This window comes from Hyperolius riggenbachi, chromosome 3 (assembly GCF_040937935.1).
Source record: "Hyperolius riggenbachi isolate aHypRig1 chromosome 3, aHypRig1.pri, whole genome shotgun sequence".
NCBI classification, from domain to species: Eukaryota; Metazoa; Chordata; class Amphibia; order Anura; family Hyperoliidae; genus Hyperolius; species Hyperolius riggenbachi.
Window position 1 is genome coordinate 264,600,307 of NC_090648.1, and position 16,220 is coordinate 264,616,526.

Here is a 16,220-nt window from a genome sequence, read left to right on the forward strand (position 1 = left end):
TCAACTAATCGCTCCGATTTAGGCGTGCTTTAATGATCGTTTCTACCTACATATCTAACAACATGCACAAAAACTGTTGAAATTGTCATAGCTGCTTTTCCAATGGGAATTGTCCACTTCATTTATAACTTCATCTCATACATAGGTATACGATATCTGTTTCAAAAGCTACGTGTTCTGGAGACTGGAGTTCTCTTCCTTTTACTATTGAAATTTTGGCAAATTTACTAAAATTAAACAGCATTTATCTGCCTTCTGCAGATATTGTTCATCCAGTTCTCAGTTTCTTGCTTACATGGTATAGATAACTTTTTTTTTATGTTCTTTAATGTTTCTGTATTTTTTTTATTTAACGTTTGCAACTTGGTCTCAGTTATTGCTAAGCATTAAACAATATTCTGAACTTTCTTAAATAAAACATAATAGACTTACCAATTGAAATGTGTTTCGATGTTCCAAGAAAAAATACATTATCACAGGAAAAAAAGCTGAATAGAGTCCATAAGCTGGAGAAACATTCACCAGAAGAGCAAATGCTAAACCTAGAACACAGAAAAAAATTATTTCCCTTCAATGTTCAAAACTAGAAGAAAATAATACAGTGGGATGCGAAAGTTTGGGCAACCGTGTTAATCATCATGATTATCCTGTATAAATCGTTGGTTGTTATGATAAAAATGTCAGTTAAATATATCATATAGGAGACAAACACAGTGATATTTGAGAAGTGAAATTAAGTTTATTGGATACAGAAAGTGCGCAATAATTGTATAACCAAAATTAGGCAGGTGCATAAATTTGGGCACCACAAAAAATAAATGAAATCAATATTTAGTAGATCCTCCTTTTGCAGAAATTACAGCCTCTAAATGCTTCCTGTAGGTTCCAATGAGAGTTTGGATTCTGGTTGAAAGTATTTTGGACCGTTCCTTTTTACCAAACATCTCTATTTCATTCAGGTTTGATGGCTTTCGAGCATGGACAGCTCTCTTTAACTCACACCACAGATTTTCAATTATATTCAGGTCTGGGGACTGAGATGGCCATTCCAGAATGTTGTACTTGTTCCTCTGCATGAATGCCTTAGTGGATTTTGAGCAGTATTTAGGGTCGTTGTCTCATTGAAAGATCCAGCCCTGGTGCAGCTTCAGCTTTGTCACTGATTCCTGGACATTGGTCTCCAGAATCTGCTGATACTGAGTGGAATCCATGCATCTCTCAAATTTGACAAGATTCACAGTCCCATCACTGGCTGCACAGCCCCACAACATGATGGAACCACCACCATTTTCTACTGTAGATAGCAGGTTTTTTTCTTGGAATGCTGTGTTTATTTTCCTCCATGTATAACTCCCCTTGTTATGCCCAAATAACTCGATTTTCGTTTCATCAGTTCACAGCAACTTATTGCAAAATGAAGCTGGCTCATCCAAATGTGCTTTAGCATACCTCAAGCGGCTCTGTTTGTGCTGTGGGCGGAGAAAAGACTTCCTCTGCATCACTCTCGCATACAGCATATCCTTGTGTAAAGTGTGCCAAATGGTTGAATAAATCACAGTGACTCCATCTGCAGCAAGATGATGTTTTAGGTCTTTGGTGCTGGTTTGTGGGTAGACTCTGACTGTTCTCACTATTCATCGCTTCTATCTATCCGAGATTTTTCTTGGTCTGCCACTTTGAGCCTTAACTTAAACTGAGCCCGTGGTCTTCCATTTCCTCAATATGTTCCTAACTGTGGAAACAGACAGCTGAAATCTCTGAAACAGCTTTCTGTATCCTTCCCCTAAACCAGGATGGTGAACAATTTTTGTCTTCAGGTCATTTAAGAGTTGTTGTGAGACCCCCATGTTGCTATTCTTCAGAGAAAATTAAAAGAGGAGGGAAACTTAAAATTGACCCCCTTAAATACACTTTCTTATAATTGGATTACCTGTGTATGTAGGTCGGGGGTCACTGAGCTTACCAAGCCAATTTGAGTTCCAATACTTAGTTCCTAATTTTGAAATCAATAAAATGACAACAGTGCCCAAATTTAGGCACCTGCCAAATTTTATTTAAACAATTATTACGCATTTTCTGAAAATCCAATGCAGTTCATTTCACTTCTCAAATATCACTGTGTGTGTCTCCTATATGATATATTTAACTGACATTTTTTGTTGTAACAACCAACGATTTATACAGGAAAATTATAACAATTAACAAGGTTGCCCAAACTTTTGCATCCCAATGTACCGTATATACTCGCATACAAGCCGAATTTTTGACCCTCAAAAAGGGGGTCAAAAGTTGGAGGGTCGGCTTGTATGCGAGTCTTCCCTGGTGGTCTAGTGGTGGGTGGTGGGTGGTCCGCGCCCCGCTCCCCCCCCCTCCCCGCTCCCCCCGCGGCCGCCGCTGCTATTACCTGCTTAGGCAGCGGCCGCTTCCTAATCCGCGTTCCCCTCTGAAGTTTCAGCGTGTATCACAGCAGCGCGCCCGGCGCTGCTGCTGTGACGATGCAGGGGGCTGCTGTGATACACGCTGAAACTTCAGAGGGGAACACGGATTAGGAAGCGGCCGCTGCCTAAGCAGGTAATAGCAGCGGTGGCCGCGGGGGGAGCGGGGCGCGGGGGGAGCACTACCTACCTATGCTGGGCACTATACTGGCTAAACTGGGCACTATACTGGCTAAACTGGGCACTATACTGGCTAAACTGGGCACTATACTAGCCATACTGGGGCACTATACTAGCTAAACTGGGCACTATACTAGCTAAACTGGGCACTATACTAGCCATACTGGGGCACTATACTAGCTAAACTGGGCACTATACTAGCTAAACTGGGCACTATACTGGCTAAACTGGGCACTATACTGGCTAAACTGGGCACTTTACTAGCCATACTGGGGCACTATACTAGCTAAACTGGGCACTATACTAGCTAAACTGGGCACTATACTAGCTATACTGAGGCACTACCTACCCATACTGGGCACTATACTGGCTAAACTGGGCACTTTACTAGCCATACTGGGGCACTATACTAGCCATACTGGGGCACTATACTAGCTAAACTGGGCACTATACTGGCTAAACTGGGCACTATATTGGCTAAACTGGGCACTTTACTAGCCATACTGGGGCACTATACTAGCTAAACTGGGCACTATACTAGCTAAACTGGGCACTATACTAGCTATACTGAGGCACTACCTACCCATACTGGGCGCTATACTGGCTAAACTGGGCACTTTACTAGCCATACTGGGGCACTATACTAGCCATACTGGGGCACTATACTAGCTAAACTGGGCACTATACTAGCTAAACTGAGGCACTACCTACCCATACTGGGCGCTATGCTGGGCACTATACTGGCTATACTGGGCACTGTACTGGCTATACTGGGCACTTTACTAGCTATACTGGGCACTATACTAGCTATACTGGACACTACCTACCTATACTGGGCACTATACTAGCTATACTGGGACACACTGGGGGGCTGCACCAATCCAGCATTTCCTACCCCCGGCTTATATGGGGGTCAATCATTTTTCCCTGTTTTTCAGGGAAAAGTTGGGGGGTCGGCTTATATGCGGGTCGGCTTATATGCGAGTATATACGGTAACTAAGCTTCACTGATCATTAGAGATGAGCAATAAATTCTGCTAATATGCAAATTTTCACTTGCACAGGGAGGAGAATAAATGTGACCATTGAAAGCCTCTAGTTGCTGGCTAATTACATGAGCAGCAGTGCATTGACCCAACATAATGCTGTACATTTTGAGCACAACACAGAGCTTTCCCATCTAGCATAGTTTAATAGGACAATGCTGCAATGGAGAGCAACACATGTGACAAGCATTTATTTATTCTAATTAGCAGCTTTCAGCCATTAGGGTACATTGCGGTTATTCCGGTAAATTGCGGACACTCAGATAAATGGCTTTATGGCTTCTGTAATTAGTGGCTTTTAAAGGCTTCGGGTAAATTTCGGCTTTATAGCCGGGGGAAAATGTAGGAGTGAAGGGAGGTTAGTGTTAGGCATACGCAATATAGGGGTAATGTTATTGATAGGAGTAGGTGATGGTTAGTGTTTGGCATAGATAGAGGAAGGTTAGCGTGAGAATTATTTATTTAACTTGTATGCTGAATATGTAATGCAGAAAGTTGGTTTGGATGAGTCACATGCTGGAATTAAAATAGCGGGCAGGAATATTAACAATCTGAGATATGCCGATGATACCACTCTGATGGCTGAAACTGAGGATCAATTAAAGAGCCTACTCATGAATGTCAAACAAGAAAGTGCCAAAGCTGTTCTACTGCTTAACAACAACAAAAAAACTAAAGTCATGTCATCTGCTCCAATGAACCATCTGCAAATAGACAGACAAGTTGACAAAGATTTAATCTTCCTGGGATTGAAGATCTCTGCAAATGGTGACTACAGCCATGAGATTAAGAGACGCATGTTGTTTGAAATCAAAGCTATGGCAATTTTGGAGAAGATACTAAAGGATAGAGATGTCACTTTACCAACAAAGATCAGGATAGTTGAAGCTACAGTCTTTCCATTAGTAACTGATGGCTGTGAAAGTTGGATTGTATATAAGGTCATGCGTCAAAATTTATGCTTTTGAACTGTGGGTGTGGATAAAGCTACTGAGAGTTTCCTGGATTGCTAGAAGATCTAACCAGTTGATATTTAAAAAAGTTCCGTTGGAGAATTTCTTGATGCTTGCAAAAATTGAGGGCAAAAGAAGAAGAGGACAATACAAGCTCAGATGGATAGGCAGCACATAGGCAGCCTATACAACAGCTGAAAGAAGCAGTGATTGACAAAGAAATCTGGAGTGTAGAAGTACATAGAGTTGGATTTGACTGAAGGAATAGTAGAGTGTCAGTATGATTGTCAATATGTTACTATCAGGGATGGGGGATAGAAAAATATCAGTAAAATCACTGATATTCTATGGAATTTCCTGGCGACCATTTAACTAGTCACAAATTAGAATAAACAACAACAACAACAAATAACATTTGTAAAGCGCTTTTCTCCCGTGGGACTCAAAGCGCATAAGCATGGCTCAGACCATCGTGGTACAGAGGAAGACATTTTATAAATCTGGAAATGCCAGGCTAAACAGGCGGCTTTTCAGTCTGGATTTGAATAGCTCCAGGGATGGTGCTGTCTTTACTGGGTGTGGTAGGGAGTTCCAGAGAGTAGGGGCAGCATGGCAGAAGGCTCTATCTCCAGATTTTTTGAGGTGCACTCTGGGAGTGACCAAGTTTACAGAACTTGCTGATCTGAGGTTGTGAGAGGTGTGGTGCAGCTTCAGCAAGTCCTTCATGTATCCAGGGCCTAGACTGTGCAGGGATTTGAATGTCAGCAGTCCAATCTTGAAGAGTATTCTCCATTCTACTGGTAGCCAGTGCAGTGAGCGAAGGATCGATGTAATGTGACAGTGGCGAGGCTGGTTTGTTAGCAATCTGGCAGCAGAATTCTGCACTAATTGCAGGCGACGCAGGTCCTTTTTGGGGAGGCCAACATAAAGGGCATTGCAGTAGTCCAGACGTGATGTGATGAAGGCGTGGACTAGGGTTGGAAGATCCTCTGGGGGAATCAGATGTTTAATCTTTGCAATGTTCTTCAGATGAAAGAAGGAGGATTTAACTACAGATGAAATTTGGTTTCTGAAACTCAATTCCCCATCGATTAGTACGCCAAGGCTGCGCACAAGGTTGGAGCTGTTTATGTCTGAATTCCCAATCCTGATTGGTGTTGCTTTAGGATAAAGGCTATATATATATATAGTGCCCTTATTATTGACCGCTATTTTTACATGTACTGTAAGCTTATGGAGTGCATTGTAACTAGAGGTATTTATCATACCATAGCAATCCTGAATGACAAGGGGGACCGTGTGATCAGTGACTGCACTGATAGGTCTTTCATCAGTGTGTGTGGCAGGGAAGTGAGCATTGGAGAAAGTTATACACGTGTATGTATGCAGCTTAAGAGGTGAGGTCAGCAACTTAATGTGCATCCAGCATTGTGTATGTGCAGGAAAGAGCTGCTACAGCAAAGCCCAACCTGTCAACAACATAACACTGCTAATGAGTGTCCCCAGTAAACATTAATTCACTAACCAGAAATAGAGACATCATATATCCAGACAAGTATAAAATTATGAGAAATGATGCAGTATGTATGCTGTATGTTACCTTGCAAAACGGCTACCATTCCTGTGCTGATGCCAGAGATCACATCACTGAGGAGCCATTCCTTCACATTATACATAGGAAGCTAAGACACAATCGGCAAAAAGTTGAGTGCAATTTGCTTGATTTTCCCTGTTGAGCATCTAAATACAGGATAAATGTACCACACTGATGAACAATGGAAAGTGTTTTGATTGTTCTTTGTTTTACTATTGTGCTATTTTACTATCAAAGGCTGTACAAAGAGAAATAAGGAGGCAACCATCTTTATTCCATTGAACACATTTCTACTTGCCCAACTGCCACATTGATTAACTTTAGCCATTTCTGAAGCAGAGATATAGTCAGTAGGGATGAGTAGAACATTCTCCTAATTCGTATCTCTCCACTGACCCAGGATAGGGAAACCATTTCAGCGTGTTTTCCACCATATGGTTTACACTTTCTAGGTGTGAGGACAGTTGCTGTTAGAAGAATGCTCCGTTCAATGGTAGGCCAGGTTAGTCAACAACAGGAAGCATTTGGAGGTATTATGGATGTTCTGTGTCACTATGGATTGCACAGATTAGGTGTCATCTACTTACTGGGAGAGATGGAGGCTGTGTGATTTCACTGTGGAAAGGGATGGAGACTACTTTTTTTTCAAAGAAGGATGAAATGTTGGTGACACGGAGTCACTGCTGAAAAAGATTCAAGACCAGGCTGTATCTTTTATCTGATCCTAGATCCTCCTTCCCTCATGTCTGCTAGGAAAAAACTCCTCTACCTGATTCCAACTCGTCCCACACTGTGCAGTCACTTGGGATGTATGTGAGTAGACATCGTTTGGGTAAGGTGGACTCGGACCGGAAGAATAACGTGCTCAGCATGTCATTGGCCCACAGTTGGATAGGTTTAATGCACAATGTGGATTAGGTGATGTAGTCCCTCTTCCTCCCAGCAGTCTTTGGCACCCTGCTCTCTGTCTCTCCTTGCAGTTACAGGTGCCCCATCTCTGTCAGCAGCCTTCATCTCTCCATACAGACAAACATAGTCTCTATTTCTCCCAACAGCAAGAGTTGAGCCCCTCTCCCCACCCAATTTCCTGCTGCATATAAGCAGCACTAGGTAAGCTAGTGGTGAAAAAGGTACAGTCCCAGGTTCAGATCAAAAAGTGCATACACCTGCTGAGGGACTATGTGGAGAAGTAATATGTAGTGAACATGTATGGGATTATTGGAGTTAACATCAAAATGTGAAAGAGCTCAAAACTCGTATATAATCATTACTAATAAATATAAATTAAAAATACAAAATAACACTGATAAGATTGAGCACAGTGAAACACAGTGTGATTACAAGACAAAATAAATAAATTAACAGATTCACAATGTAGGGAATGTATGTATGTAGGGAAACATCTGTAGCAGGCATGCACTGAAGAGCTCAGATGGAAAGTAGATCATTGTACAACATCTAGGGTCATAGCACATTTTAAGCAGTAGTCCGCAATGGATATCTCCATTTTTCATTATCATGTGAGGTTTTAAACCTCCCACACTCAGAAGGATGCCAGGACCAAACTGAGTTGGATGTCAGTTTAGTACAATTAGAATGCAATTTATAATATGCAGCAATGATACACATACATACACACACCATGCATTATTATTTGATAAGAGAATTAAAATGATTTTTCTCAGGACAACTTTGCATGCATAACCTTGTGCTATGTTGTATAACTGTTTGCTACCTCTCTGTCACCCCTTGTTTATTGTATGTATTCCTATATGTATCCAGCACTGCAGAATGTGTTGGGGCTTAATACATACAATAAATAATAATAATAATAACAATAATTAATAATAAAAATAATAATAATATTAATAATAATAATACACATGTTTCAAGGTTGTCAGAAATGAATGTCAGCACTAAATTAATAATAATAATAATAATAACAACAACAACAACAACAACAGCTACAGCACATGTACTAGCACAGCTTCCTTTAACACTCTTTGCCTCAGGGTTAATTTTTACAGCTCAACACATAAGTACAATTCCATAGCAAACCTTTAAAACTATCAGTCATGCAATCAAGAATATACACCTCTGTTATTTCCAAATGAACTAAAATACCCTTCAGTAGTATGTTTTTCCCCCTTAAAGGACAACTGTAACCAGAGGGATATGGAGGCTGCCATATTTATTTCTTCTTTAGCAATACCAGTTGCCTTGCTATCCTGCTGATCCTCTGCCTCTAATACTTTTAGCCATAGACCTTCAACAAACATGCAGCAGATCAGGTGTTTCTGACATTATTGTCAAATCTGACAAGATTAGCCACATGCTTGTTTCAGGTATTATTCAGACACTACTATAGCCAAATAGACCAGCGGGACAGCCGGGCAACTGTAATTGTTCAAAAGGAAATAAATATGGCAGCCTGCATATTGTTCTCACTTCAGGTGTCCTTTAAATATAGTATTGATACAATCTGTAAGTCATCATTTGATCCCAGACAATCAATGTAGATTTTCAATAGATTATTGAATTTGTGAGCTTGAAGAGACCTTGCCATGAGTTGTTGTAATCAGCAGAATCTGAATCCCTGTTCTTAAAGTGAACCTGTTACAACAGCAGGCAGAACATATAGGAGTGTTTAGGTGTCCTCTTACATCACCAGAAATCAAATTGCTTGAGAGAGGTAACACACTTGCAGGGCCGTTTTTCCTTGCAATTCCCGGGTCTCCATTGGCTTTTGCCATTCTCGTTTTCTGGAATGTTTTTCCATGATCATTGCGCAATTTTTTGGGGGCACACACTGTAATTGTGAACATGCACACTGTGTGGGAAAAAGCTGTGTGATTTAAAAATGTGTGGAAAAATTGTGAACGCAAAATGTGAACTATCACGGCAAGCATTTCCTGAGTGAGACTATCGCCTTCAGTAGCATTTGAGATTGTGCACGTTTTGCCACTAGCGGCAAAATGTGCACAATCGCAGCTACCCTGTTCTCTGCCTGAAAAACTGTTGATCTGCAGATGTTTAACTGTGTGACTATTTGCAGCAGTATATGTTTCAATAAGCATCAATTAATTTAATTCATAAGTTACTATGGAAAATGTTATATGACACATTTCAGTATGCAACAGTGTTTTTGTTAGAAAACATAGTTTCAGTCCGCAACTTGAATAGTTCCCATTGTGATCATTCAATACAATATTTAAATACAGCATTTAATCACTTCATAGAATCACTAGAAATTACACTTACCGAAAAAGCTCCTTGATGTGGTCAAGAGAAGTTTTATGATGCCGGAATATTTTCCTGTGTCTTGCAGAGAAAGCATTCTCTGAGTATATGGGCCTAGTTACCCTGTAGCAACTTTCTGTGTTCTCAGTCATCGCTTCCAAATATTGCTGTTGTCTGGAATCTTTCCTGATCTTTATTATGATTTAATGTCTGGGTGGCACATGACTGAATGGAAAGGCTAAATTATACTCAGAAAGGGTCAAGGGTCATTGCCGTTAGTCAGATGCCATTGGCTAATAAAATTCCATCAGGCCTTGCAGACATGTAGCATACTTAATAATAAAAAAAAATATTAATAAAGCTTTGTGTACAATATGTACCCACTGATGAGATTATCTCTCACTTCATGTCACTGGGCCTTTATGGTGATGCATTAATTTTATATAAACAGTAGACGTGTTATGAAACAGACATAAAGGATTCCAAAACAGCTTCATAGTGTCTCTAGATCAGGTATGAGCAAACTTGGCCCTCCAGCTGTTAAGGAACTACAAGTCTCCCAATGCATTGCAGGAGTCTGACAGCCACAGTTATGACTCATAAAGGTAAATGCATTGTGGGACTTGTAGTTCCGTAACAGCTGGGGGGCCGAGTTTGTCCATGCCTGCTCCAGATCTACTTAAATTCAACAAAAAAAGTTTAACTACTTGCCTTTTTTGTCTGTGTGAGAGAGAATTTACCACTACCTCTCAGGACAAGAAGTAAGGGCAATACTCCAGGATGAAGGTGCATATAATAATTACCCGCTTGCCCTAATATTTTTCTTCTATACACTGAACTTCTGTCTTTATACACTGGGTCTTGGTGGGTTGTTCGCAGGCAATCCGTGAGCAGTGACAACCTGTTTCGAATGGGCCCTAAGTGTACTAGGGAACTGCAGCCCTGTATTCTAACCCATAATAAAATGTGTAGCTATAGTGGCAAGACTCACGAATAAGGAAATAAAATAAAACCAGAAAGCAAATGCATAAATAATGTAAATACTGTATATATTCCAAAAATGCAATTTAGACATATTTTAATGGTATAGTTTGGTTGCCATATTTATTTATGATAAATACATTCATAAAACATATGAAAACATCAACATACATATTTTTTTTTGTTTCTTCATCTTACCATATATATTGTATATAAGGTATATTGTTTCATAAGGATAAATATCCGGTGTAAAATCTAATATGTTGTGATTGATTTATTAGTGAGCCCCACTAGAGTGATGATGCTATCTTCTGCTTTTAATGGGGAGACTCCAGATTACTCCTAGTCATGGAATACCACATTAATGTGACAAATTGTTTTACGTACTGTTTTACCTAAGTCAGTTTTCTCCCACTACAGTCTCTGGAGGTCAGTAAACATGCACATTTTAACGTAGCTCTAATTTGCAGGTGGGAGTTAATTGGTTCTGTCCATCCTAAAATACTAGATGAATGAATATGACTATTGAGATCTAGGGTTGGACAACCCTGGCGTAAATTGTAGAGTATAATTTCATGTATAGTTTAAAGCTGGGATATAAAAGATTTGAATTTACTTTTTTTTTACCTATTGCTATGTGTTGAAAGGATAGATATATGCCAAGCATACAAGTAATATATCACAAATGTGCTTAGTGTTGCAGCACAATAGATGAGACACTACAGGACTAATTTATAGAACACAAGACTTACATTGGTAACTTACTGCTATAATTCTTGGTGATATTACTGTAATTGTCTGTGCGTTTATTGTGGTATTTATAGCTCCCTTGACAGCTGAAAGAAGTGACTAGCTATGAGTTAATTATAACCTGGAGATACAATGCTAATGGCACAATAACTGGCATAATGAAGCATCAGGTGATGCCGCAAACAGGGGTTCCAAACACATCCAATTGTGGACATGGTCATAGCTAAATGTAGATAGGACCAATTAATAAACTGAATTTAAAGGTACATGACTCAAGGCTACATATCATAGCCACTGTTTTCACATGCCATACTTGCAATTCAATGTACATCATGCAATCCATACAATGTACATCATGCCAATGTGCCACACCTTCCACAGAAAAAAAGAAACAGATTTGTTAAAGCTTGAAATAATAAAAAAAAATGACTGAACATTCATACTACTCCAACATACACATACTAGATTTCTGTCATGTGAAAAAAACAGAGTGATAATCTAACTTACGTACACCCCCTGCACCCTTCTCTTCAGCAATCCACAAAGTTGGATAACTTGCTGATTGCTAATGTAGTTTCCAACATGACACAGTGGGAAGCCTCCTCTCCTCTCTTTAGTGAGGAACATGCTGCTCAGCAATGTGTCGCTACAACAATCCTTAGTAAAATGCCACCCAAAAAGTTCACCAAATATTGTTCTAGGCAACTGTATGTAGATTAAATAACTGACTAAGTTTGGTTTGGTAAAAATCAATACTTTTTCCACATTCTGTCCCTTAGTGGAACTAAACTTTCAAAATCAAATCATTTCAAATAAGGTTACCGTAATTGTTCCTGTGTACATTGTAAAGGAAGAAGGAAAAAATGCACTTTGCAAGAGAAAATTACTTCCCCCTCAGCTTCACTCTTCCCCTCCCCGACAGCCTTTATGATTCTGAGTGATCATTATGTCCCTTTGTGTGCCCTCTCAAATTATAATATACAATCAGAGATTAGCTTTTGGAAAAAAAAATCCATAGTTTCAGAAATATACTTTCTTAAAGAGAGCCCAAGGTGGGCTCAAAAAATAAAAAAAAAGTAGGCTACTTGATCCGCAGGGCTGAGCGGCACGGCGGTGTGTGTCTCTGTGTGTGTGACCAATATGAAAGCTCAGACACATTACTAGTCATCTGTATATAAAATTTGACTAATTATATAATTTAAGAATGTGAGGCAGAGAGATATGACTATTCTTACACCATATTACCATGATAATGCCGGTACAGAAAGTTTTTAAAGGGCAAATACATAAAAAAAAGGTGCATGGAAGACCTGCGTTATAAGTAGACATGAACTGAAATTCTTCTAGATACGAAAAACAGTTAATCTGCAAAATGCTGCCTACTACTCAGAAACTGAATGTAACATTCTTCTGGTTCTGTTCACTGCATAATGTTTACATTATTTTAATAACGGTTATAGCATCTGCAGATAGACCAATTTATTTCAGTACTAGGCGATTTAAGCTCTGATGTTTGGCTTTTATAAAGCCGAGCACCATTTTAGTTAGTAGGAGCTGATTTGGGCACTAGGTAATTTGACTTTAAATAGCCAAAAACCCAGGGATTCTTTTCTGTTTTGTGGGGTTAAATTAGATGTCATATACTTTAATGTCTTAACTGTATTTATTATACATTTCTTGTTTAAAGACACCTGAAGGGATAGGGGTATTTATTTCCTTTTAATACTAGTTGCCTGGCTATCCTGCTGATCTTTTTGGCTGCAGTAGTCAATGCATCACACATCTGAAATTATCAGAGAACCTCATCTTCAGGCTTGTTCAGGGTCTATGGCTAAAAGTATTAGAGGCATTAGGACAGCAGGACAGCCAGGAAATCTTTATTGTTTAAAAGAAAATAAATATGTTGGCCTCCATACTCCTCTCATTTCAGGTGTGCTTTAATGTGCATTTATGGCTGACCAAATAAACCAGATATGTGCATTATACTTACAATGTGTACAATGGCCTCAATTCTGGTAGCTATGTGAGGTAAATATTTTTTTGTAGGTAAAATACCTCATGAGGTATTTTCCTCTTTTTTTAGCAATTCTGAAAGATGTTTCTCCATTTCCGAACATTAGGTAAAATATGAGGTAAAACATGAGGTAAAATATGAGGTAAAACATGAGGTATTTCAGCGGTAAGCATGCGGTAAATAAATAATAGTAGTCTTAATTGTCTTCCATAAGTTAGGATAGTCTTTGGAAGATTTTTTTTTTTATTTTTGAGGGGGGAAGGTGTATTTGATTATGTAGCAATCTATGAAAAGTATATTTTTAAGCATCCCATATAAAAAAAGTCCAGTAAATAATTGGAGTTTTATTTCTACTATTCTTTTCTATTACACAGCCTGAATAGGAATGACACTAAAACAGCAATAGGAACTCCACTAAAAACTGCAAAATGCATACAAATTGACTTTACCTCCAGGTACAGGCAGGTCTTAAACTGATCCGTAAATTATCAGAATCAGAATCAGAACCAATTTTATTTCACCAAGTAAGTTTGCACCTACAAGGAATTTGTCTTGGCAGTTGCTTAACAAACACAAACACAAACAATACAAGGGCAGACAGTGTGTATATTACAAGTCAAGGACATTATAAGTATAGTGCTAACATGCCCCTTAATTTCCATAAGAATAGTTATTTTGGGTAAATGACCTCATGAATTACCTCATAATTTACCTCATGAGGTAATTCATGACTAAAACCTACGAGAATTGCTAAATGTCCTTACCTCATGAGGTAAATTACCTTACATTAGGTAATTTGTTTGATAACCCTACCAGAATTGAGGCCGTGCATAATGCAAGTTACGCTATTTGTGTAACTTGTGTTATGCACTTTGTGTGCACTAAAATGTTTAGTGAGAAATACCCCTTGTATTTTTTCATTACATCTACAGTTTCTTCTGCCCAAATATGTGCAAGGTTGGCTGCCTGTGGGACATGAGCTATGCATCTTTGTCATGTACCTAAAACTATTGAATGATGTGTTTTTTTTTAACAGAGGATTATATGTATATGTTACGGCCAGAACCCGAAATTTGTCCACTTCTAGTTCTGGCTGGCCACTTCGGGTTCTGGCCGGCTAATGTGCGAGGTGGCCGCTGCGCTGTGACCAATGTGAGAAATGGAATGATTCATGTAACATTAATGTATCTTCTGGCCCCAGCGCAGCGGCCAAATGTATCGCAACTTAGTTAATTTAATGAAATTAAGCCGGCGGCAATGTAACAGATGAAGCCGCCGGCTTTTTCTCTGCCTCTCTCTCCTCCCCCCGCCTCTCTCTCCTTCTCTTATTATGGGCAGCCGGCAGGGACATGCGTGTCCCCTCCAGTGTCGTTCGTCGCGGCAGGGAATCCTGCCGTTCTTGCAGAGCGGGTGCTGGCAGAAGCAATGTCTGCAGCCTCCCTGCTCTGCTTTCCTGGCGCCACAAATGACTCTGAAGGGGACACGCGTGCTGCCCATAATAAGAGAAGGAGGGAGAGGCGGGGGGAGGCGAGAGAGGCAGAGAAAAAGCCGGCGGCATCATCTGTTACATTGCCGCCGGCTTAATTTCAATAAATTAACTAAGTTGCAATACATTTGGCCGCTGCGCTGGGGCCAGAAGATACATTAAGTTATATGAATCATTCCATTTCTCACATTGGCCGCAGCGCAGCGGCCGCTTTGCACATTGGCCGGCCAGAACCCGAAGTGACCGGCCAGAACAAGAAGTGGCCAAACTTCGGGTTCTGGCCATAACATATACACTTTTTGGGCAGGATGGTAACTGGTGCAGTTCTACACTGCAATCATCGAATCCACCATAACATCATCCATGACTGTATGGTTCAGCTCCTGCTCAGCATTAGAAAAGGGGAGGCTGCAGCGCATCATCCGATCAGCGGAAAGGATAATTGGCTGTAGCTTACCTTCCCTGCAGGATCTTTACACTAGCAGGTGCAGAAAGAGAGCGACCAAAATTGCCTCTGACCCCTCTCACCCAGCTCACTCCATCTTCCAGCGCATGCCTTCAGGAGTAAGATTCCGGTCAATCGCTACCAAAACCTCCAGACACAGGAACAGTTTTTTTCCTCAAGCGGTAGCCATACTTAATGCTGAACCACGTTAGAGCTGCTAGGACTGAAAGTAATAAGCACAGAACTAAACATGAACAATTCTCACATTGCTTACTGCCACTATACTTATAATGTCCTTAACTTGTAATATTCACACTGTCTGTCCTTGTATTGTTTTTTGTTTGTGTTTGTTAAGAAACTGCCAAGACAAATTCCTTGTAGGTGCAAACTTACTTGGCGAAAATAAATTGATTCTGATTCTGATTCTAAATGGTTAGCACTCTTGCCTTGGTTCAAATTCAGACCAAAATACCAACTGCGTGTGCTTTACATGTTCTCTTTGTGTTTGTCTTGGTTTTCTCTGACAAACATTTCCAAAGAGTTACATTGGATTATACTGCTAGGGCATAGCGGGAGAATAAGATATCACAGCAGCAGGGAATGTATTGGGGAGCATTGCTAGGACACAGTTTTATCTGGGGAAAGTGGGTAATGGCATCTTTTGCTCTGGCATGGAGCTGTCAGAGGACACAATTATTGTAGACTATGAACCAGTTAGTGACTTGAATTGTTCAACATGCTCTGTAAAGTGATGTGGAAGATGTGCAAGCACTATATACATGCATAATTATAAAAATAATATTTACAACAAAATGTAAAGCGACATGAACATGTCCCAAATGGCAAAACTTATAAAAGCTAATTTTATATAATACACTGATTTGCAGCCTTAAGTGAACTCCCTATGTTATTTTATTAATACATAGCAAGTTCTCCTACCACCTGATAAACATGAAAATAGTATGTTCAGTGGCTTAAATAAAGTTAAATTCCACTTTTTCCTAGTTAGAAATTGTATTAGATCACTATGTGTAAAATGAAAGCCATTTCACTAAATAGCAATTTAGTGAAAAACGTGGCTTTGCTTTATGGTTAC

At 39.8% G+C, this 16,220-nt stretch overlaps 1 pseudogene; it reads right to left on the reverse strand.

Annotated features, from left to right (window-relative positions):
* LOC137562296 (chloride anion exchanger-like) overlaps positions 1–9,600 on the reverse strand; it is a 97,931-nt pseudogene extending 88,331 nt beyond the window's left edge.
* Between the last annotated feature and the right edge of the window lie 6,620 nt (positions 9,601–16,220).